The following is a 24,884-nucleotide window of genomic DNA, read 5'->3' as shown; positions in this document are numbered from 1 at the left end:
GATTACGGAAGACCATGCAAGCTACTTTAAAGGATTTAGACTTGAAGGATGATCAGTGAGGAGCCACTGAGAGTTTTTGGACAGTGGTGTGATATGACCAAACAAATTATTCCATAGCAGCTGTATGCACGGTAGATTGGAGCCAAGAGACTCAGGAAGTTACTGTAGTTGTCCAGGCATGAAGCGAAAAGGGAGATTTGGTGGTATCCATGGAAACAGAAAGGGAAAGATAGGGAAATTATTTTGAAGGCAGAAACAACAGGACTTGATTACTGATTGGACATGAGTGTATGAGAGAGGCGGCAATAATAAATGACTCAGGGGTTTTGAGCTTGGAAGCTATGAGAATAAATCTGAAATGGAGATGCTAATCAAGAGGGCTGCTTTGAGAGGGAAGACAGAGAGTTGGGTGAAGGCGTGCTGAATTTCACATCATTTCAGAATGTGTAACTGGAAATGCTCTCCACAGGTTTGAAAGAGCAAGACTAGAGTAACATTCTTCCTTTCCTTTCCCCTTCCTTCTTGCCTTCTCCTCCTCCTCCTTCTTCTTCTTCCTCCTTTTTTGTTCATGCTCCATAATTTTGAGTGCATCCGAGGCTCTTTTTCTGAAGACTTTTGGGAATACATTTAGCACTTCCCTTGGGCTCCCCTGGTGGCTCAGAAGGCAAAGCGTCTGCCTGCAATGCGGGAGCCCTGGGTTCGATCCCTGGGTCGGGAAGATCCCCTGGAGAAGGAAATGACAACGCACTCCAGTACTCTTGCCTGGAGAATCCCATGGAGGGAGGAGCCTGGTGGGCTACAGTCCACGGGGTCACAAAGAATCGGACACGGCTGAGCGACTTCACTTTATACTTACTTTCAGTAAACCGTGAAAAAGTTTGTCACCCTTATCATTGTCAACTTTGTCTTCAAGTGAACGTGAAGTGTTATTCAACACCTATTTGTGTTTGTGACTTTTGTAGACAGAGTTCACCATAACAGACTCCATGCCCTTGAGACAATCTCACTCTATGACACAATGTTTTATAGGATCGCTACACAGAGAACACACAGAATAGAGTAGTAATCACTGAACAATACCTCCCTGAGATTAAAAGTAGTACTTAATGCTCTACAGGAGGAAATAAGGGAAGCAGAAGGGCACTGGTCTAGACAAGACCAGGTAGGAAACTAGTGGGGGGGGCAAAAGAGAAAACTGGCTAGAATTTCTTTTCTGGATAAGGCTAACATAAGTCATCATCTCCTTAGGAAAGAAAGATAGATTTAGGATGCTGCTTGGATGATAGTTGCAATTTTCATTCGCCTAGGACTCAACACTTTGTACCCATCATCTCCTCGTCTCCATGGATTCCAGGACTTGTGCAAGACAGCAGTTCCAAAAAAAGCTGGGCTCAAACAAAACAAATTTCCAGCCCAGCAGGTTGAACCACTTTAACGATGATGAGAAAGACCACAGTATTTCGTGAGGAAATTCAACTACTTTCTGGAAAAAAAAAAATCAGAACATAAGAACCCCAAATCATTGTTGTTGACGGCAGCTGCTCGGGAAAGCTCTCCTTCTCTACCTTTTAGAAACTGAGGCCCTTCTGCACGAAAGGTCCCAGGAGGCAGCTGCTCATCTCTGCCCACTGGGCCAGCACATCCCCTTGACTCAGGCATCTGTTTGCCCCTGCTGCATGAGCAGAGTGTGGCAAAGAGCTGCCTGCCATGTTGTCTGTCTTAGAGGGGAGGATCAACTTTAAGCACAAAGAAAGAGGAAGAAATGGCATGCTTTCTTCCTTGCTTTTTAACTTTATTAGTTTCCATTACAGTCTAACATCATGGACCAAACTCTGGGCTTGGAGTCAGGTGACTGAGTTCATGTTTTTGGTCCACTAATGGGCAAGTCATTTAAACTTTGTCCTAGTGTTTCATCTGCTGTTAAAGAGATTTAGTAAAGCCATGGATGGTTGCTGAAGAGATTAAGAAGCTCAATCAAGATGGTACCTTATGGGCAGAGGCACACTTCACAATCAAAGGCTGTTGGTACTAGTGGAGTCCACATTCCCAGCTTTAAAGAACTCTGGATTAAGGTAAGTTTCTCTGTAAGCTGTAACCATCAAACATTCGCCTTTAACTTACATAACATGTTTTCTTCAAATTTCCCTTAAATTTTTCACTCTACCAAAGAGAGGAACTTTTGAAAAAGCATCTTTATCTTTTGCAGCAAGTTCAATATGTGAAAGCTTGATTTCTCTGCTACCCACAGTTTCCTCTGGGGCCTTAGCCTTACCATCATTCTATGACTCACTGCTTTACTTTTCATAAATAGATGCTAAATACTGTCCCTGGTTCTATTGGAAATGGCAGATAAAAATACTCGAAGAAAAAAGCTGAAAGAATGCAGTTAGATTTGAACTGTGCAGTGGATTCCGCCCTCTCTCCTCTCTTCTCTCCTTCTCTTTCTCTGGTGTTTTCTGCTCCTCAGCCTGTCATAATCAGTGGCTGTCACACTCTGTCAGATAATTCTACTCTCTTTATTTCTCATTCCACTGAATGCATAGCCCTTTTATTAAAATGGGGGTTTGGGACATCTCTAGTCCTCTTCTCTCTCTTCCTCTCATCCTTCACTTGTCCATTCTCCCCTGCATTCTATTTTTCTCCTCTCCTTTTAATTTTTCCTTCCTTCCCTATGCCTAGGCCAAGCAGGTATCAGCATTGGCCCCAGAAACATTACTTCCTCCTGCCAGAGACCTAGTTGATTTCTCACCTTATTTTCAATTTTTTAATTTTAGTTTTATTAATTTTTTAAAATTTTATTTTTGGAGGATAATTACAATATTGTGATGCTTTCTGCCATACATCAACATGAATCAGACATAGGCATACATAATGTCTCCTCCCTCTTGAACCTCCCTCCCACCTCCCAACCCATCCCACCCCTCTAGGTTGTCAGAAAGCATCTGCTTTGGGTTCTTTGCATCATACAACACATTTCCCCTGGCTATCTATTCTACATATGGTAATGTGTGTGTTTCAATCATCTTTATTGATTACAAAGATCCCTGGGAATCCTCAGGTGTTCAGAGTCAAGGAAAATAAAAATACCCAGCATCATTCTAAGGCCAGTTTGAGAGCAGAAACTAGAGGCAGTGAGGACCACTACATTCCAGTTAAGATGTAGCCTAAAGATAGCAGTGCAAAAGGGGTGGAGAGTTGCAGCGGGCGTAGAGATCACATTCTTTCAGGACAGTTTCTCTACTGGACTCTCATTTTTCTGCACATCTCACGAGCAAAGGCACTGACTTCCTCGGTTTTGGAGTAGCTTTTCAAGGATGTCTGTATAGAAAACAGCCTTGGAAGATAGAGCATTTTCCTCTGGAGCAAAGGGCAGGCTTCCTCACTGATCACTGGAATGGATTTGAGTTCCCCAAGCTGAGGGTAGCTCTCCTGTCATGAAACACTCTGCATGTGAGCTGTCACCTAGACCTCTTTGTATCACCCGGTAAGAACTGGGACTCAAGGAGCCACCACAAGAAAATCCTGATACTCTCTCTCCTGCTATGTCACTGAGTAATAAAGTCTTTTGCCTCTGGCCCAGAAGTCTTGTGTCTTCTGCCGATATCTATGACACTGTGTGCTAAGCCGCTTCAGTCATGTCCAACTCTGTGAGACCTCATGGACTGTAGCCCGCCAGGCTCCTCTGTCCATGGGATTCTCCAGGTAAGAATACTGGAGCGGGTTGCCATGCCCTTCTGCAGGGGATCTTCCCAACCCAGGGATTGAACTGCAGCAGACTAATGTATTAAATTACAGGTAGGGTAAAACCTTAACCCTTTCGAGCTCTTAATAATTTCCAGACATTATCATATTTTAGACTGACAGTAAGAATAGAAAACAAGTAAAAATTTAGATGTCAATTTTTTCTCTAGTGATATCCTGAAATAAGTATACCTCACCCCCTTTGACTCCCACTTCCATCTAGTCTAATGTACCTTCTTAACCTTAATATTGATGGGCTCTAATGGACCATTTATTCAGTAGAGTGGATTTCTAAAAGCCATTTCCAGATTAAAGTTTGCATGCCAGGATTACATTTGTTTTCATTAATAGAGAGAGGAGTCGAACAGCAGATTAGAGTTGACTTTGCAATCACTTCATCAGCAAATGCATCCTGAGTACCTTCTTACTACTGTGTTAAGAGTTGCATAAAGCAGCCTCTGTTCTCAAAACACGTTAACTTCCTTCACTCCAATAAAGAAACACTTCCCCATAAAAAGAAAGAATCCAAATGTTTAAGCCACTCATTCAGGCAGTAACCAGGAGAAGTATTTTTATAAGAGGGCTTTAAAAGTGTTCTCCCTTGTCGATTCTGCTCCAAACAGAAAAGCAACTTGAAGACAGACTACATACCCTACTGATGCTGAAGAAACTCTGACCTTCAGGGAATTCAAACTAAAGAGCCCTGATCTATCAAGCCAATATTTTTCTGGTACTACTGATTAATAGTAATCACAAAATCAAACATTGCTCTCTGTCATTTCCAGTTAATTCAATCCATAATGATAATTATTTGTTGAGAGGAAAGAAAGCAGTGAGTCACTGTAAGACTTTAGGATCTGGGAAAGGAGTCATGCGAATACACACACACAAATACACACACACAATACACACACACGATACACACACACAAATACACACACAATACACACTCACAAATACTCACACACAAATACACACACACAATTTTCACATCAGCTTGAATCATGGCATTTTCTAAACAATAGTGTCCAAATGATAAATGTGTTTTACAGTTCAATTAAAAACTTACAGTCTATCCATAAGGAACACCTGTGTGCTTGCCCAAGTGGAGCGGGAAGGGAAGGGATGGATTGGGAGTCTGGGGCTAGTCGATGCAAACTGTTATATATAGAATGGATAAACAGCAAAGTCCTACTGTTTAGCAGAGAACTATACTTAATATCTAGTGATAAACCATAATGGAAAAGAATATGAAAAAGTCTCCATGATCCCCAGTTCAGTCCAGAATTTAACCTCCTAACCAACACAGTACTGACCACTTGAGTTTCTGCCACTGTCTTGAGAGACAGAAAGTAGGAAAACTGGGTGCAGCTTGGTTACTGAAAGCTCACAAGGTTCTACAACCAGAGTACCCAGAAACTAGCCACTGAGGCAGTGAAGGGTTTATAAGGCTAAGAGAGTCTTGCATCCTTTCTGTTGGAGAGGAGGAGCGCCAAAGCTGTTCTCCTTCCCACAACCTGCCCCACCAATCACAGTTTGTGGCTTTTAGTAACTCTGTCTTTTTTCTTTGGACTGGTTTCCCTGTGGAAGAAGACACTGGAGACGTTCAGCACAAGTGCCATGGGCTGCACTGTTTGCTGTCTTGGCCCTAAGACAAGGGTGAAGATGAGAACCCAAGTATCAGACTTGGGTTTTCATAACTGAATAGGCAAAAAAAAATCGTTAAAGACCTCCACGTGTTTCAGATTGATGGAAGAAGTAGTCTCAAATTAATAATACTTTTATAACAGTCAAGACTTTGGCTTGATCGTTATAAAAGGTACACTAGTGGCCCACCAGGCTCCTCTGCCCATGGGATTCTCCAGGCAAGAATACTGGAGTGGGTTTCCATGCCCTCTTCCAAGGGTTCTTCCCGATGCAGGGATTGAACTCACAGCTCCTGTGTCTCCTGCATTGGCAGGTGGATTCTTTAACTGCTGAAATACAGCTGATAGAAACTCAACTTAAAGTATGAATTCTGAGCAGTTGCAGAAAGCCTGAGAATTCTAAAGTAGCATACAAGCTCTGATTCAAGAAGTAAATCATCCCAACACAGACCTGTGAGGAATAAGGAATAGTACGGCATACAGAAGATAACAAAATCACATCCTGGAACGAGATGAAAATGGGGTGGGGAACTGGGCATAGATAGTTCCCTTAGGCATTCCTGACCAAATCTTTACCAGTGCTCTAAGGAATTAAGATGGGAAATCTTGTGATTGCTTGAATGTATAAGATTTGGTAATTTGGTGTGTACCTATACGTATGTATATTTACTCATTAACTACTTAGTAAGTTGGACATAGTACATTCTAGGGTATGTGTTTAATTATCTTCATTTAATCCTTCTTGTGTTCATTACTAGACCCAGTGTGAAACTCCACAGAAAATATCATAATAAATAATTACCTGGAATGGCTATGCCCAGTGGACAATCATAATCAGATTCTGGTGATTTGAGTGAGCAGACATGAGCAACAAGCCTTCCAGAATGTTGCTCCAGCAAGATTATTCCTATCTGGATATGTCATACCAACATACTGGCAGGGTACAGAGCTGCAGAAGAAGGTGTCCCAGAGATTTTGTGTGATATAGAACTCTCCCCACAGAGGTGTGATTTGACAGAACTTAATGACCTGGTCACCCACAAGACATCTCCTTCATCAGCCTGACATGTGCCTGAAATTCTTCACTCCTTTTGTTGAGGTAAGCATGATGTTAACATGTAGTTGAGGGGAAGCGGTGATTGACATGCTTTGCTTCTACTCAGGCACTGCTAAGACCATTGCTTCAGATTAACTAGCAAGGGGTCTCAAATACACTGAGCATATTTTTACAAGTCTAAAGCTGGGTCAAGTGGTTGCAAAAGTATAAGTGTAGGTGTGACCTTTTTAAAATTTTTGAAATCACAATAGTACTAGAAGGACTAAGCTATTAAGTCATCACAAGCATGGAATAGGGTCATTTTAATTGAGGGAGAGAAAGACAGGGCAATAGGTCCAGGTGGGATGGAAGAGTGTGGGGCCATCACAGTCCCAGAGAACATCACAGCGCTCACAGGAGGAAGGGGCAGATGGGGAAGAACAGGAATCGCCCGCTCTGAGAAGACAGCATCACAGGGCAGCTCTGGGTTGCCCTAATGGCTCCACTTAGCCCTTAAAAATTTTGCTCTAGTCTTCAGGGAAAGAAGAAGCAAAAGTGGGCAAAGATAAACTATTCCACTTCTTGAACATGAAATATGGATAGAGTGGGTGCTCAATTCACGGTTTCCTGAGTCCCTACTCTGTGCCAGCCCCTGACTCTCTCCACTGGGCCAAGGACCAGGTGCTAGAATGCGTGTTCCCTTAGCGACCCACTGCTGAAAACGCCTCATGCTCCACTTATACTGAGCCTCTGTTCTAAATAGTCTCTAGGTTTCTCTCAAGCAGAAACAGAGTTGCCTTCACACTTCTGAGAAAGGGCTGTAATTACTGATGAGTTATTTCTTTATTGCCATGAAGCTTAGCAATAATATGAAAAATGTAAGCACTAGCAAAGAAACAAAACAGACTCTCAATGGCACGAAAGTTGTTTGAGTTTAAAAGATCATCATCTACCTAATATCGGGGCAGAATAGCAGCAGCCCTTAAGGCAGCTCTCAATTCCCTCTGCCAAAATGAGCTTTAAAAACGTCTTTAAGAAATAAATCTCCCAGCCCCTACACCTCACAATATCATGAAACAGCTAAATAATTAAAATTAAAGCGATGAGGGATTCACTAAAGCAAGTCATGGTAATTCCTTTCCTGAGTAGGAAAGCGACTCACTTCAGATTGAGGGGAGGGCAGCCCTCAGTGGGCTTTGCGTAGTCAGTGGAGGCTCTTCCTGCCTTGGTTGGAGAGCTCCATCTAGTGTATCTACCCCACTACTCTTCTCACAAAGGCCCCTGGTCAGCATCCCAAACACCCAAGGCTTTGAGAGCCCGGGGCCAACACTAATATTTATAAGCATCAGTCGGACGTATGTGTCCTGGACTGTAGGATAAAGAAAGAGGAAGGAAGGGCCAGCTCTGAAGACTAGAAGGAGGAGTATTTTGGAGTGTGGCCAGCTTTAGATTTCTTCTTACTGCCCGCACACCTGGTCTGACCCCTCTACACCAGCCCACTTTCTTGGCCTTACCTGCCACCAGTCCTTGGATCCGAGTCTGCACTAAACCGAATTCCGCCTCATCTCTCACGTTGTTTGCCAGGGCTTCATTCATTCCATTCCTACTGCCTCAGCCTCACCCCCAGGTCAAACCCTGCGCATCTTTAGTTTATTAGTTAAGAGCTTCTTTTCACTTCATGCAAGCTTTCTTTCCAGTCTCTATGATTCCTCACACCACGCACAGAGAGAAATTATTTCTCAGTTAAACTGCTGAGTGACATCTCTTGGAGGTTTTATTATTTAATTCTTTCCTGGTTCACTAGGTATCATGTGCTTTGGGGTAACATCTCAACAGGCTTTTAAGGTCCTGGAGGGCAGTGGGGATGCAAGATATTCATTCATATCACACAGTGCCCAGAGCAGGGCCTTAAACCAGATAGGCACTTTCTTTTGATCTTATCCCTTCTTCAGAACTTCTTTCACTGTGCTCTGTGTATTTCCTCATAAGAACTTATCTTTGTGAGAGAGTTCTGAATCCAGTTGTTAACCACGTACCCTGTATTCTCTTATCTTCACAACACGGTGAACAAGAGGATGGAGTGAGGATGGGCAAAAGTACAAAAGAAGTACCTGCAAAGCTGAAGAGTGAATAATTTTTTCTTTGCTTTAGGGGTTCCTCATGACCCAATAACCTAATGAGCTTAATTTTAATTACCCAGCCAATGCTATGGAAATTCTTGAATTCCTTGTTTTCATTCGTATTTATAAATAGATTAATGTATATAGCCCACTCTGAAGCATAGTAGCTAAGATCATAAATTTTAGAAAATGTGTAAACTAAGCTCAATTTCCAGCTCTATCAGTTGTATCCCATGTAACCCTGGACATATTTTTTGATATCATTGAACTTGCTCCCCCATATGTAAAAAGTCAGTTCAGTTCAGTCCCTCAGTCGTCTCCGACTATTTGCGACCCCATGAACCGCAGCACGCCAGGCCTCTGTCCATCACCAACCCCCAGAGTCTACCCATAGCCATGTCCATTGAGTCGGTGATGCCAACCAACCATCTCATCCTCTGTTGTCCCCTTCTCCTCCTGCCCTCAATCTTTCCCAGCATCAGGGTCTTTTCAAATGAGTCAGTTCTTCACATCAGGTGGCTAAAGTATTGGAGTTTCAGCTTCAACATCAGTCCTTCCAGTGAACACCCAGGACTGATCTCCTTTAGGATGGACTGGTTAGAGCTCCTTGCAGTCCAAGGGACTCTCAAGAGTCTTCTCCAACACCACAATTCAAAAGCAACAATTCTTCGGTGCTCAGCTTTCTTTATAGTCCAACTCTCACATCCATAAATGACCACTGGAAAAACCAGAGCCTTGACTAGATGGACCTTTGTTGGCAAAGTAATGTCTCTGTATTTTAAGTAAAAGAAGATAACATTCACCTAATGGGATTTTTATGAGAATTAATTGAGTAATATACATAAATCACTTATTGCAGTGTATAAGAGTTAAGTGTTGGTGGTGATGGTGTTTATATTCACAAGGTCTAACAGGAACCTGGCCCACAGGAAGTACTCAACACACCACACACACATACACATCAAATTAAATAGAATAGAGAATATGATCCTCTCCCAGACTCTATGAACAAGTATCCCAGACATCTGACAAGCACTAGCTGATGCAAATCCATAAAGATCCACTCCCGGCCCTGTCTTCAGCATCCAGTACTCGTGCAAGCAGTTCATTTATTACAGTCTTCTCGTTCTGCTCTTGTCTCCTCTGAATCTCTGAACTCTTCTCCCAGTTTCTGTGCCGATGACCCAGTGGGACATGCCCTGTGAGCCGACCCACACGCTGTTTGACCCAGCTGAGCGGCGTAGTCCAGGTCCACGTACTCTATACTCAGTAAAGGTTGTTTCTGCTTCCCATCCTTCCAGGGAATCCCTTCTGACCTCATCAGAGGAGGGAGATGGGCCACCATTATCTGAATGGGTAACTAACGAAAGCAACAGTATCAGTCATTTACTTGAAAGATGAATACACTCTCAATTTTTCAATTACATTTTGACCGGTTGCAGGAAAATAATGTATTCCACATTCTAACATTGTACATTAGCCTGTCTACTGTTCAAGATTAATGCTTACCATTGTTAATTTTTACAATAAACTATAAATATGTGTCCTGCAAATGTGATGTGCTAAAACCTCTTGCAATAGGATGATAATTGCACACACATGGAGGACCAAGAAAGTGTGAACTTGGCAAAGTTTGTCCTTGGTTTGTTTTAGCACCATTTCCTGGCAAACTGTGAGATGCACTGTTTTTCCTGTTATTTTGCTTTCAGCTAGTTGTCAATGAATATCCCTCAGGTGTGGATTGACATTGCCCTAAGGTATTTTAAGTGCAAAGACGTATAAGTCTTAAAATACAATACCTCCCACTGGTATTTGCACTTTTATATGGAACTCTTGAGGTAAGTCCCAGGAAAGGGGCTCTCAGTGTAAGATTTCAGATATCTTGAAAAAGCTTGGAAATTACATCGGTTCCTGAAATTACATCATCTGTGGGCTCAGTCACTCCATCATCCCGCTAACATGAGAGCCCAGACAGAACAGACAGTAAACAATAAAAAGATAGTGATAAATATATAAAATATAGGACTCCCTGCTTTAATTTGATTTCTGAGGTTAGAAGCAGAGCCATTGGCTCACAGCTGCTCCAACAAGAGTTTTAGCACAATCAAGGCCACCTGTGAAAAACCTTCTTCTGGTTTGGCTCCTGACAAACTGCAGCTTTTTTACGAAAAGTAACAGCTCCTTCCCCTCAGGTAAAACCTGAAATGGCTGTTGCTTTCTGTGAAATCCAAACTGGCCAAAGATTTGGAAAGGATATAATTTTGATACTGAAGCCACCAACACGGAGAGAAAGTAGAAATGTTCTTTTTAGCAGGCAGTATGAGTCACAAAGGCCGAAGATAAAGCTATAGAACTCAACCTACTTGACATTATTTCTGGATGGCTGGCGTGTGTGCATGCTCAGTCACTTCGGCTATGTCTGACTCTGCGACCCCATGGACTGCAGCCCACCAGGCTCCCCAGGCAAGAATCCTGGAGTGGGTTGCTGTGCCCTTCTCCAGGGTATCTTTCCCTCCCAGGGATTGAACCCATATCTCTTGCATGGCAGGTGGGTTCTTTACTCACTGAGCCACCGGGGAAGCCCTCCAGATGGCTCAGGGCACCTACATTCAATGAACAACATAGTCCTAATCCTCCAATGTTGTATTCTTCCTATGCCCAGTTCAACAGCATAAAGCTCACCACTTCATTTTGCTAACAAAAACGAAAAAAAAAAAATATCTGGAGGAAACTGTGACGGAATCCCAAGGCAACCAGTAAAAAACACAACAGAACATTTACTATGGATGTAACTTGGCCAACATACCATAGAGGAAGGGAGGGGATTGTGGGCGATGCAGTGCGTGGCTAGGGTGGAGAGCCTCAAGGGGGACCAAAGATGACCATGGCCAGGAAATAAAGGCCTTGTGTGTACAGGGATGGGGAAAGGAATTACGCCCAAATTCTGTAAGCATGTTAGGGAGCGTGTGAGTATCAGAGTGAGCTTCAGTGGAATGATTCCTACTACATTAATGCATCATAGGCAAGGCCAAAGACTCTCACTAGATGAGAAATAGGCAGAGATTTCCAGTTTCATATTATAACCTCTGAATTGATGGGTTTTTCCCCCATATTTAAGCCTTAACATAACTGTATGTTAAGAGTTTCTTGCCCCACATAGCTCAAGATTTACTTCTGGGAGAAGGAAATATGTTAACCCAAAAATATTCCATAAAACTTATTTCCTGGTAAATTTGTACAAAAAATTAATGCAGAGTTATTAAATAAGAGGCCTGGAAGACGTTTTATTCTCAAATCAATAGATTTAAATAAAAGCATCATGGCATAAGGTGTGAGATAACACAGAGAATGTCAATTGAAGTATGTGGTAGGGAAGTAGAATTATCTCAGGGATCTTTTCCAAATGACACACATCTACTCATACATAGTTTCTTATGACATCTCAAGGGAAAACTTACCTTCCCACCTCAGAGAGGAAGACTGCTATGGATGGACAGAAATCATCAGGTTTGTTGACTGAGAAAAGGTTGGCAGTCATCAGCAAAAAGAGGAAAACCACTGAGTTGGATGGAACAAGAATTGAATTTGGGTTCCCACACACACCAAATACTTGTTTAGGGCTATTAAGTAACTTCTCCCTGAATCAATTTCCTTGTCTTCAAAAAATAGCATTGAGGGGTAGTAAAAGCTACTTTACTCAGTTCAGTTCAGTTCAGTTCCGTCACTCAGTCATGTCCGACTCTTTGCGACCCCATGAATCGCAGCACGCCAGGCCTCCCTGTCCATCACCAACTCCCTGAGTCCACCCAAACCCATGCCCATCGAGTTGGTGATGCCATCCAACCATCTCATCCTCTGTTGTCCCTTTCTCCTCCCGCCCCAAATCCTTCCCAGCATCAGGGTCTTTTCCAATGAGTCAATTCTTCGCATGAAGTGGCCAAGTTTTGGAGTTTCAGCTTCAACATCAGTCCTTCCAGTGAACACCCAGGGCTGATCTCCTTTAGGATGGACTGGTTAGATCTCCTTGCAGTCCAAGGGACTCTCAAGAGTCTTCTCCAACACCACAGTTCAAAAGCATCAATTCTTTGGCGCTCAGCTTTCCTCACCGTCCAACTCTCACATCCATACATGACCACTGGAAAAACCATAGCCTTGACTAGACGGACCTTTGTTGGCAAAGTAATGTCTCTGCTTTTTAATATGCTGTCTAGGTTGGTCATAACTTTCCTTCCAAGGAGTAAGCATCTTTTAATTTCATGGCTGCAATCACCATCTGCGGTGATTTTGGAACCCAAAAAAATAAAGTCTGACACTGTTTCCACTGTTTCCCCATCCATTTCCCATGAAGTGATGGGACCAGATGCCATGATCTTAGTTTTCTCAATGTTGAGCTGTAAGCCAACTTTTTCACTCTCCTCTTTCACTTTCATCAAGAGGCTTTTTAGTTCCTCTTCACTTTCTGTCATAAGGGTGGTATCATCTGCTTATCAGAGGTTATTGATATTTCTCCTGGCAATCTTGATTCCAGCTTGTGCTTCCTCCAGCCCAGCGTTTCTCATGATGTACTCTGCATATAAGTTAAATAAGCAGGGTAACAATATACAACCTTGACGTACTCCTTTTCCTATTTGGAAGCAGTCTGTTGTTCCATGTCCAGTTCTAACTGTTGCTTCCTGACCTGCATACAGGTTTCGCAAGAGACAGGTCAGATGGTCTGGTATTCCCATCTCTTTCAGAATTTTCCACAGTTTATTGTGATCCACACAGTCAAAGGCTTTGGTATAGTCAACAAAGCAGAAATAGATGTTTTTCTGGAACTCTCTTGCTTTTTCGATGATCCAGTGGGTGTTGGCAATTTTATCTCTGGTTCCTCTGCCTTTTCTAAAACCAGCTGGAACATCTGGAAGTTCATGGTTCACGTATTGTTGAAGCCTGTCTTGGAGAATTTTGAGCATTACTTTACTAGCATATGAGATGAGTGCAATTGTGCGGTAGTTTGAGCATTCTTTGGCATTGCCTTTCTTTGGGATTGGGATGAAAACTGACCTTTTCTAGTCTTGTGGCCAGTGCTGAGTTTTCCAAATTTGCTGGCATATTGAGTGCAGCACTTTCACAGCGTCATCTTTCAGGATTTGAAATAGCTCAACTGGAATTCTATCACCTCCACTAGCTTTGTTCGTAGTGATGCTTCCTAAGGCCCACTTGACTTCACATTCCAGGATGTTTGGCTCTAGGATCAGGTGAGTGATCACACCATCATGATTATCTGGGTCATGAAGATCTTTTTTGTACAGTTCTTCTGTGTACTCTTGCCACCTCTTCTTAATATCTTCTGCTTCTGTTAGGTCCATACCATTTCTGTCCTTTATTGGGCCCATCTTTGCATGAAATGTTATCTCTAATTTTCTTGAAGAGATCTCTAGTCTTTTCCATTGTGTTGTTTTCCTCTATTTCTTTGCATTGATCACTGAGGAAGGCTCTCTTATCTCTCCTTGCTATTCTTTGGAACTCTGCATTCAAATGGGAATATCTTTCCTTTTCTCCTTTGCTTTTTGCTTCTCTTCTTTTCACAGCTATTTGTAAGGCCTCCTCAGACAGCCATTTTACTTTTTTGCATTTCTTTTCCATGGGGATGGTCTTGATCCCTGTCTCCTGTACAATGTCATGAACCTCCGTCCATAGTTCATTATGCACTCTGTCTAGTTTAATGTAAACATTAAATAATATATGCAATAATGATATCAAAATAAATGTTAGTGGGCTCTGAATTATATTGTGCCTTTCATAACTATTTATGATATTTTATCAAATAAATATGTCATATTCTACCCACTGTTTTCATTTTACCTATTTTCACTTACATCAACTTTCCCCGGTTTGTACCAGAAGGATTTCCTGGATTGTATATTTTTAATCAGTTTGTGGGAAAGGAAGTTCTCAAAGGAAAGACTCTGCTCTATATCCGATGAAATCACTGGCATAGTATTTAGAAAGTTAAGAAAAAATAACTTGTTTACAATTATTTGATTTAACATGGAAATTTCCTTAAGTTTGGATTTCTTTCTGTTGATTTCATTGGCATAAAGTCAAACTGCTGAATATAAAGATATGAATCTGGTGTTTATGGAACAAAGCTGTGAAATTCTATCAAGTGACCTACATTTTATTCTCATTGGTGTTATCAGTTAATGTGAAGTTGGACAAATAATTTTCCCAGATTACAAGTTAGTCCATCCAAAAGTCTACGGAACGCCACCTACCTGTCAAAGAAATAAACACTAGCATTGTAGAATACCACAAAACTAGATTTATGTAAATCTACACACATAAGGATAAAGTCTTATTTACCTGTTCCTATTTATGTATCACTAATATTTCTGTATTACTGATATGTATCTCAGTCAACACGAGTGTATATACTGGGAACTCCATGAGATTTGCAGTTTGGTAAATCAGATGAGAAGATTATGCTGAGACCAACAGACACCTTTCTTCACCTAATGCTTTATCCACTTAACTGAAGGTTATCATTCTCTTTGGGAATCCGTAACAGTTCTAGGTAAAACTGACAAAATAATTCATTTTCTTAGAATTTCGTGATGTAGTTAATATTCATCTTGGAGCCTTCAACATTTAAGAAAAGAGTCAAGTGTAGAAAGAAACTCCAAAGGCTACTTAAGAAGCAATGGGGAGGAACTTTCCCCTTCCTCCCCATCACACACCTCGATCCTCTGTCCATCTAAAACACTGAGAAATCAATACAGTTAAATGAACATGTGTGAATTTATCATTGTCTAAGAAGAACCGTGTCCAGGCTTTACAAGCTACATTTCTGCAGCTTCTAAGCTGTCATAAGACGTAGTTTCATTTAGCTGAGGTTGAGAATGCTGGGCAGAGTCAAGGTGAACATCCTGTAAAGAGCTTTGGAAACACCCTAGGGGGAAAGCTGAAGCCATTAGTTACCAGAACAGACATGGTGGATTGTTCTAGAATCTGCTCCTAGACCTCCCTCCCGCACCTTCACTTTCACTTTGGCAGCCAGTATTAAATACTGGTTAAATACTGTTCGTGAAATAATACTGAAGGGAACAGGAACTCAACATTTACCCCTGTTTATCTCAAATCTAATCAAGACAATGTGACAAAATTTCTAACACTTCCCCGAAAGATGTTTTAAAATGTAGAAAATACATGAAAGTATTTAAAAATCGTATTAGTAATAAAAAAATCATTCTTAGGCTCAGAAATTTTGCCTAAACAGCATCCTTCTCTGGAGTGCTGATAAAGCAGAATAAATACTCCTCAGAAATATTCAATTGCAAAAGGTCATTTATGAAGCAACAATTTTACAAATGAAGAAATTAGGATTCAGAAAGTACAAATGATTTGCCCTGTCGTGGACCTGGACAAGAGAAGGGAAGAGCAAGTCGTCTCTTCCACTTACTATCAGTTTTTTTTAATCATTTATATATAATTCCTGAGTATCTATTGTATCCACAGTGCTGTCTAAGGGCTGTGCAGTATATAAACCCAGACAAGTCATGATTCCTGCTCCCAAATATATTATAATTAGACACTTGACATAGAAAAAAAATGATAACCACTATTTATCAAACGTTTATCTTGTGAGAGAAATTAGGTCAATGTCAGGGTCATAGACATTATTTCTTTATCTAAGTGTTATTTGCTTCAGGTCACATATGAGAAAACCAGGATACAAAATGGTCGTGTAATTGTCTCAAGTCACACAATTCATCCAAAGCAGGGGTCATATTTGACCCAAGATCTGCCTGATTCCAAGGCTTCAGCTCTTTACTACACCTCTGAAACTTAACACTTATCCTCAGAGGTGATGGGAAATATTTGAACTAAATGTAAAAGGCATTTTTGAAAACAAGCTTTATTTACCCTGGAATAATTTACCAGAGGAACCTACAGAATTTCATCCTAAGTGACTTAAAAGTAGGAGGTTTGATTTAAAAGTGGGCCTATGTGATTGCTTAATAGGAAATAAAACCGAATGTCATCTCAGGCTTTCTTCCAGCCTCTGACTCTAAGAAAAACAATGACAACCAAAAAATAAAAACGTCTACAAACAATAGTGTCTTTCTCCTGTATTTTCCCTTGTGCTCACATGAACTAAAAAACTGATAAATATATTGTAAATAAAGTAACTGCAATGCCTTGGGAACAGATGTATGGACTATGAAACTTTAAGGTGGTCTCAAGGAGATTTTGTAGAATCTTTCACAGTAAAGCCTGGTACTGAAGTTTGGGCAAAGAGGAGTGTTTGTGTGCAGTGATGAAGCCTTTGGGGGTGGGAGGCAAACACTGCAGATGGCTGGAAAAGATGCTAATGCTGGAAGGCCCACGTGATCGCTGGCATCCCGAAAGAGAGACAGATGTTTCCTCAAAAGAAGAATTTTAGAACAAGTGGCTTGCAGTCTTATTCAGGCTTGTTTCTTTAGCTGCATCTCAGGGTCATATATACACTGGAACAACTATGCTCCTACCTCTGTATCCCAAGAAATAGAGCACCGGTAAAGAGCAGATAGCTAATCACAAGGACTTGAATAATAGTACCTTTCACCTGAAATACTTTTATAAGTTTTCAAGATGTTTTCATGTTGTCTAACACTTGCTTTAGAAACTTTGCCATTGCTCACAGAGTGTGACCCTCTACAGTGCCCCCACAACTCTCTGTCCCTTCTTTTCCTCATAAGCCAGTCCCCTAGGATTCAGTTTGTAATATAGTATCTCTTCTCTGCTAAGCTCTATGCTCATTTTATGGCAGGGGATATGGCTGCCTTATTAAAACCCCAAGGGCCCAACACAATGCCAGGCACACAGCAGGTGCTCAAAAGCATTTTTTCTCAGCACTCCTGAGAATATCTCTAAATATTCTCAGACATTCCAGAGAGGCAGAGTCTGGATTGCTTCTTTCATTAGGCTGCTTAGACAAAATCATTGATTCATTTATTCAGCAAATCATTTTTAGTTCACACAATGTGTCAGACTCTGCACTGAATGATTGGGATATTGGGATTCTACAATGAAAAGAAGAAAAGAGACAGAAACTTTGTCCTCGTGGAACTTGCATGAAAGCATAACTATATTTGAGATAGAAATTTTAAAATCCAGCAATTTGACTACAAAATTCTTTAGTCTGCAGATTACATAGGTGGCAAAGGATCTCACAGATTTTCTATCTCGATTGGGTGGGGATAGGTGTCCATAAAACCAGGAGAGTTTTAACTTGAGAAATAACTTAAAGATGTAGAAATTTATTATAATGAATATCAAAGCCAGCCAGGGCCGTGCTTCCGTGTGTAACATTAGAATATTCCCCAGTGGCTTTAGCACGAATACATGTATCCTATTGTTTCTTGCCACATTTTAGGGTTCTGAGTAATGGGCTCTAGGTTCTGATGGGGATAGAAACTTGTGAAGTGCAGCGATACATGTCCAGAGAAAGAAGGTGAAACTAACATGTACCAAGCTGTTTGTAGGTGCTCAATTATGATTGACATTTTCACATGCTACATCATCTCATTTAATCTGGACAATAAACAATCAGTAAACTAAATCGTATGGGCTTCCTTTTATTTCCTATCAAATGAGGAAATAGAGTCAGAAGCAGAGCTATGTCTTTACATATCAATAGAGAGATTATAGCTTTTGCAGTGACCAGAGCTCCTAAATCACTTATTAACTTCCCAACTAACAAATTTATGAACTTGCTTATAGAGTGAATAAATGAATGGTCTCTCCAGATACTAAGAAATTTGTTGTTCATGACCCTGTGCCAAAAAAAGAAATTGGAAACCATCAGACTAGAGAGAATGGCCATCTACTTTCTATCCAGCCAGGCAAGATGCTGTAGAAAATATGGAAACTGGCTACAGCTGATGCTATTTAAAGAAACCCTGACTTTTCAGATTCTCCGCTCCCTTCTTAATGGCATTTTTTTTGCCTGTCCTTTAGGTCACAAGCTTTTCTCCAGCTGAAAACACAGCTGTCTCACAAAAATACTGCATAAGAAAATTAATAACAAGAAAACCCAGAGGAATCAGGGAAGTTGCGATAAGACTGCTTGATGCTTTTCCTTTATTCAACTGGGAACTTCCTTGGGGCTTCACTTGCTGAGTGCTAAGAGGCCAAGGAGAACGCTAGGCATGAGGAAGGGGGGTGGGATGGGTGGAGGGAAGCAAAGAAAAGAGAGAGCAAAGGGAATTTTACAAAGGAGAAAGGTCTCCAGCTGGGGCTGGTCCAAGGAAAAATCAAAGGTCAGTAGAGGGGCTTTAACACAATCCTCTGCACCTCTCTCCCCCACTCTGTTCTCTGCCCTGTTCTCATCACCTTCCGGTCCCATTCCCTGCCCAGCCGCCCTGTTTTCTATCCCCTCAAGCACCTGAAACAACAAATGCTCTGAAACGGGAGTTAGCCGTGTGTGTGCACTGGAGCCTCATTTTGTCCAAAAATTGGGGGGGGCGATGAATGCTTTTTATTTTATATTAAAACATTGGACACTGTACTCATGTTTCCTTTGAATGCAACATTAGCAAATCAGTTTTAGTTTTACGGGTTCTAGAGTATACAGATTTTTTCCTTTTTTAAAACATTTTATTAGAGTATTGTTGATTTACAGTTTTGTGTTGGTTTCAGGTGAACAGCAAATTTAACGTCTATTCTGGCTTTAGAATCTAGACCTGCAACTAATTACTTTTAACTTTCAACCACAAACAAACCTATTAGCATGCATTAAGATTATAGTGGCTCAATAGTCCAAACCAGAACGGAATATACCCTGCAGGCAAGAATTGACACTCCCTTTCTCCTTCTGAAGTTTAATAGGTACTTCAAAGGTGGAATGTTGTGTAGGGCCAGATATCAGAATATATGTATTCTTTTTATACCACTTTTGGTCTAGATCAATGATAATTAAATTCCAATATGCATAAAAACTACCGAAAAGCAAAATACCTCAAAACCACTTATACTATTCTTCATAGATTAGCTAAGGGCTTTTCAAGCAAAACATTGCCTCTAAGTTTTGACTTTTGAACATGCCCAGCTGCAAAAGTCACTTCCATTGTATGTATTTTTTTCTGGGAAGAAAGTCTTTGAAATACTCTCTAAGGAATTTAAAACCACCCAAGGTAAGAATCACTTCTTTTCCTGTAACAAATTTCACCTATCTCTCATCCTTTTCCCCCAGGCGTATCCTATCCCCTTGCTAAATTACTATGGCTTAACTGATAAATTAATCTGAGTTCAATTTTTCATGGTTCCTGCACCTACACAGCACATGTACTTCACAAAAGACTTTAGCACCCAAACCCAAAGGAGTAGGTGATCTGGGGACATTCCAAGAACTCAATTTGGCAGGATCAGGAAGGGAAATGCTTGAGTAAAGGAGTCAGAAAGGATTTTTAGAGTCTCCTAAAACCACACCTTGTAAGTAAGAACTGCCTGCTCCTTCAGGAAATTTCTTCTTGGCACTCTATCCATCCTACACCACTGTGGGTATGAGGCAACATCAATGTGACTCTAAATGGCCTGACTCTGAAGATCTTTAGGGGAATAAAAGAGAAAGGACCTGAGAATCTTGAAGCATGAGTGAGGTCTTGGGGGAGAGCCCCTTGAGCTTCTACCACCCCTATCTTCCTTCTATTGAAAGAGAAGAGAATGAAATCAGCAAATCTTATACCCACGCTCCTGAGACCCATCTCATGTCTTCAGGTCAGACAAGTACACAGAAATTACAGATCCCAAAACGATTCAACACAGTTGGCATTCTTTGCCTCTAGGAAGTGTTGCTGTTAAAAGGAGGTTGGCACACAGGGCCACCCCCCAGCCAGTTCTGGGTAGGGAAAAATAACACTGGGAGCTCCCATTCCAACTGCCACACCAGGTAATTACTAATGCCCACTTGATCAGTCTAAAGAATCCACAAATTCTCTACCTTTGGGGAACATTCTCAGGTCATCCCTACTTAAGCAGCAGCTCTTTCCCTCCACAAAGCAGAAATCACCAGGACAGCCCACATCAGAACATGCATGTGCAAAGCAATAGGGAAAGCTGAAAACAGTGTCTTGCAGAGATTTGATTATGGCTGAGCAATTGCATGAAAAAAAAATGGCTAGAGATCATAAACACCTTTCACTCAGAACACTGCATCTGCACTTTGGGCAATTGCAAATAGAAATACAGAAAATTCTATGCAATTAGATGTAAAACTGATGAAGAAAGTAATCGATCTGCACATGGAGTCTGGGATATAAGAGTGTGAGGCACAGCAGAATAGCAAGATAGGCCCTGGATAGAGAATTAAAACAAAAATGTTTTCTTTGGTCATGTCTAGCAGAGGGTTTCACCATTTCCTTGGGATGGAGGAATCAGAATTACTACCAGAACAGGGTTTTTAGTTTTTTATATACTACTATTTTGTTTATATTAGCTGTATAGTCAAGTTCATATAATTTTCATTTTATAATATAGACTCACTAACCACAGATTTCTCCAAGCCAAGCTTCAGCAATACGTGAACCGTTAACTTCCAGATGTTCAAGTTGGTTTTAGAAAAGGCAGAGGAACCAGAGATCAAATTGCCAACATCCGCTGGATCATTGAAAAAGCAAGCGAGTTCCAGAAAAACATCTATTTCTGCTTTATTGACTATGCCAAAGCCTTTGACTGTGTGGATCACAATAAACTGTGGAAAATTCTGAAAGAGATGGGAATACAAGACCATCTGATCTGTCTCTTGAGAAACCTATATGCAGGTCAGGAAGCAATAGTTAGAACTGGACATGGAACAACAGACTGCTTCCAAATAGGAAAAGGAGTACGTCAAGGCTGTATATTGTTACCCTGCTTATTTAACTTACATGCAGAATACATCATGAGAAATGCTGGGCTGGAAGAAACACAAGCTGGAATCAATATTGCCGGGAGAAACATCAATAACCTCAGATATGCAGATGACACCACCCTTATGGCAGAAAGTGAAGAAGAACTAAAGAACCTCTTGATGAAAGTGAAAGAGGAGAGTGAAAAAGTTGGCTTAAAGCTCAATTTTCAGAAAACTAAGATCATGGCATCTGGTCCCATCACTTCATGGGAAATGGATGGGGAAACAGTGGAAACAGTGTCGGACTTTATTTTTTTGGGCTCCAAAATCACTGCAGATGGTGACTGCAGCCATGAAATTAAAAGATGCTTACTCCTTGGAAGGAAGGTTATGACCAACCTAGATAGCATATTAAAAAGCAGAGACATTACTTTGCCAACAAAGGTCCATCTAGTCAAGACTATGGTTTTTCCCGTGGTCATGTATGAATGTGAGAGTTGGACGGTGAAGAAAGCTGAGCGCCAAAGAATTGATGCTTTGAACTGTGGTGTTGGAGAAGACTCTTGGGAGTCCCTTGGACTGCAAGAAGATCCAACCAGTCCATCCTAAAGGAGATCAGTCCTGGGTGTTCACTGGAAGGATTGATGTTGAAGCTGAAACTCCAATACTTTGGGCACCTCATGCAAAGTGTTGACTCATTGGAAAAGACCCTAATGCTGTAGGATTGGGGGCAGGAGGAGAAGGGGACGACAGAGGATGAGATGGTTGGATGGCATCACCGACTCGATGGACATGGGTTTGGGTAGACTCCAGGAGTTGGTGATGGACAGGGTGGCCTGGTGTGCTGCGATTCATGGGGTCGCAAAGAGTCAGACACGACTGAGCGACTGAACTGAACTGAACCACAGATTAATTCTTCTATTTTCTTAATAAAATCCAAGATAAATAATTTCCTCATATATTGTTACATCAAGACTTCTGCACTGGAATGAAACTTCACTGAACTTTGCAGTCAAGATTCTCATATCCAGACAAAACTTCTAGGTAAACAGCAGGTGTTCTTATTCCATATTTTTGTTTTACAAACAGGAAATATAAAGGATTGAGGGATATATTTCCCCTTCCAGTGCCCCATGGATTTGCTCTAATCCTTCTAGGTTTTGAAAAAGATGCAATCATAGAGTCAGGAAGTAGGATTGTTCTCAGTATAAAGTTAACAGGATCGGATACTCAATGACTTTCCATCTTAGCCTCAGAAACATGGCCCCATGTCACCTGAGCCCCTGTAGTGCCTGGCACAAAGGATCTGCTCATACTCACAGTTCATGTCTCTGTTTCTCAAAAAACATCTCTTGCCGTGTGACTTCTTCAAACTCTATCCAACAAACTTACTACGTTATTACAAAAGAGCAATTTTTGTTTTGTTTGTTTGTTTTTTGATTGTAGAAAATGGCCCCACTAACAGCCTTGGTGTGATTTCTCTTCTACCAAATGCTACTGGGACTTTGAAAAGTAACTGGTCCTCAATTTGCTGATTTGTAAAACAGGGGTTTGGTCCAGAAGGTAATTTGTAAATTGTATATTTAGAGGAAACATGAGTAAATGGTATTCTTCCTTGTGAAAAATTCGTTAATTTAACAACAAAGACATAACACTACATACCTATTCAAATGGCTAAAATCCAACATACTGACAATACTAAGTGCACAGAGGTAGGTGAAACAATAGGAACTCTCATTTAAAGCTGGTGGGAATACAAAATGGTACATACACTTTGGAAGACAGTTGATTATAAAACTAATAGTCTTACTAGCAGTTGTGCTTCTAGGTGTTTACCCAACTTATTTGCAAACAATGTCCATAAGAACCTGCACATGAATGTTTATATCAGCTCTATTCATAATTGCCAAAAACTGGAAGAAACAAAAGTGCTCTTCAATAGGAATGGATAAACAAACTTTACCACATTAATACAATGAAATATCATTCAGTGGTTTTAAAAAAAATGCTGTATACTTCCAATTATATGACTTTTTGGAAAAGGCTAAACTATGGAGACATTAAACAGCTCAGTGGTTGCCAGATATTCAGGTGAGAGGTGAATGGGTAGGGTTGAATAGGTGAAATGCAAAAGATTTTGAGGGTGATGAAACTATTCTGTATGATAGTGAAATAGTGGGTATGTGACACTACACATTTGTCAAAGCCCACAGAACATTACAACACAATGTGCAACCTTAATGTATGCAAATATTTTAAAAATCCTTTTGGAGATCAGAGGGTCCCAGGATTGAATTTAGAATGTGACAAAGGAATCTAAATATATTACAGATTTATGAAACAACCTCAATGAATACACTGAAGAATTAGACTGCTATCCCCCAAAATATTGGAAATCAATGGGGTCTGTAAGTCTTAAAGCAGTTCTATATGTTCTATAGCTGATAAACTTGTTTTCCATGAAATATAGGTTAACAATTCTAAAACCACTAATGGTTATTGGAATTGAAGCAGTACGTAAAGGGATAGCAAATGATGGAAGCCAGGTTTCTCACTAATGGAGTGGGAGATTACAGACAGGCAATGGGAAGAGTCTAGAACAGTCCATGTGGTAACAAGTTAGAGTTGGAGGCATCAGTGTAAGCTAATATTTACATAGATACAAATGGCTGCATATAAAAATGTTTATAGAGATGTGCATAAATACTAGTAAGAGTACACACACATACCTCCTTGCTTTGTCATCTGAGAGGACTTAGAAGCAGTGACACTCCAACAGCAACAAGCACTTCTAGTGCCCAGATTTTGGTTTCTAATACCATTCTCCAATAAAAGGAATGAGAACTCCTTGCAGAAATAGATGATTCTAGGACTTCCACATAAAATACAAAAAATGAGCTTAGAGCAACTTGTAGTGTCAGAAAGCACCCAAAACAAAACAAAACCCTGCACTGATGAGGGGTGGGGGAGTGTCAAAGGTATACAGGAGCCAACTTAAAGAATTCCTAATGACAAATGTTGGAATAATTTCAGAAAACAAAACAATGCTGCATTGGATTCTAACCCAAAGCATAAAGTAAGTATCTGTGAGTTCACCACTGATGTAAATGATTAGATAAATAAGTAAGTAGAGTAGCCTCTTGATGAAAGTGAAAGAGGAGAGTGAAAAAGTTGGCTTAAAGATCAACATTCAGAAAACTAAGATCATGGCATCTGGTCCCATCACTTCATGGGAAATAGATGGGGAAACAGTGGAAACAGTGTCAGATTTTATTTTGAGGGGCTCCAAAATCACTGCAGATGGTGATTGCAGCCATGAAATTAAAAGATGCTTACTCCTTGGAAGGAAGGTTATGACCAACCTAGATAGCATATTGAAAAGCAGAGACATTACTCTGCCAACAAGGGTCCATCTAGTCAAGGCTATGGTTTTCCCAGTAGTCATGTATGGATGTGAGAGTTGGACGGTGAAGAAAGCTGAGCACCAA

General features: G+C 40.8%; 1 long non-coding RNA gene across 1 annotated transcript in view; it reads left to right on the top strand.

The window, feature by feature from the left end:
- Nucleotides 1-24,884, top strand: part of LOC145527425 (uncharacterized) — a 44,381-nt gene that overhangs the window by 3,042 nt on the left and 16,455 nt on the right. Inside the window, exons 2-3 of the long non-coding RNA XR_014069742.1 lie at nt 1,907-2,072; nt 6,146-6,486. This is a non-coding gene — a long non-coding RNA (uncharacterized LOC145527425). The remainder of the gene's footprint in view (nt 1-1,906; nt 2,073-6,145; nt 6,487-24,884) is intronic.

Source organism: Giraffa tippelskirchi, chromosome 11 (assembly GCF_054371585.1).
Source record: "Giraffa tippelskirchi isolate mGirTip1 chromosome 11, T2T-mGirTip1v1.2.pri, whole genome shotgun sequence".
In the NCBI taxonomy this organism is placed as follows: domain Eukaryota; kingdom Metazoa; phylum Chordata; class Mammalia; order Artiodactyla; family Giraffidae; genus Giraffa; species Giraffa tippelskirchi.
Note: the sequence above shows the minus strand (reverse complement) of the source record. Positions and strands in the feature narration are given on the sequence as shown.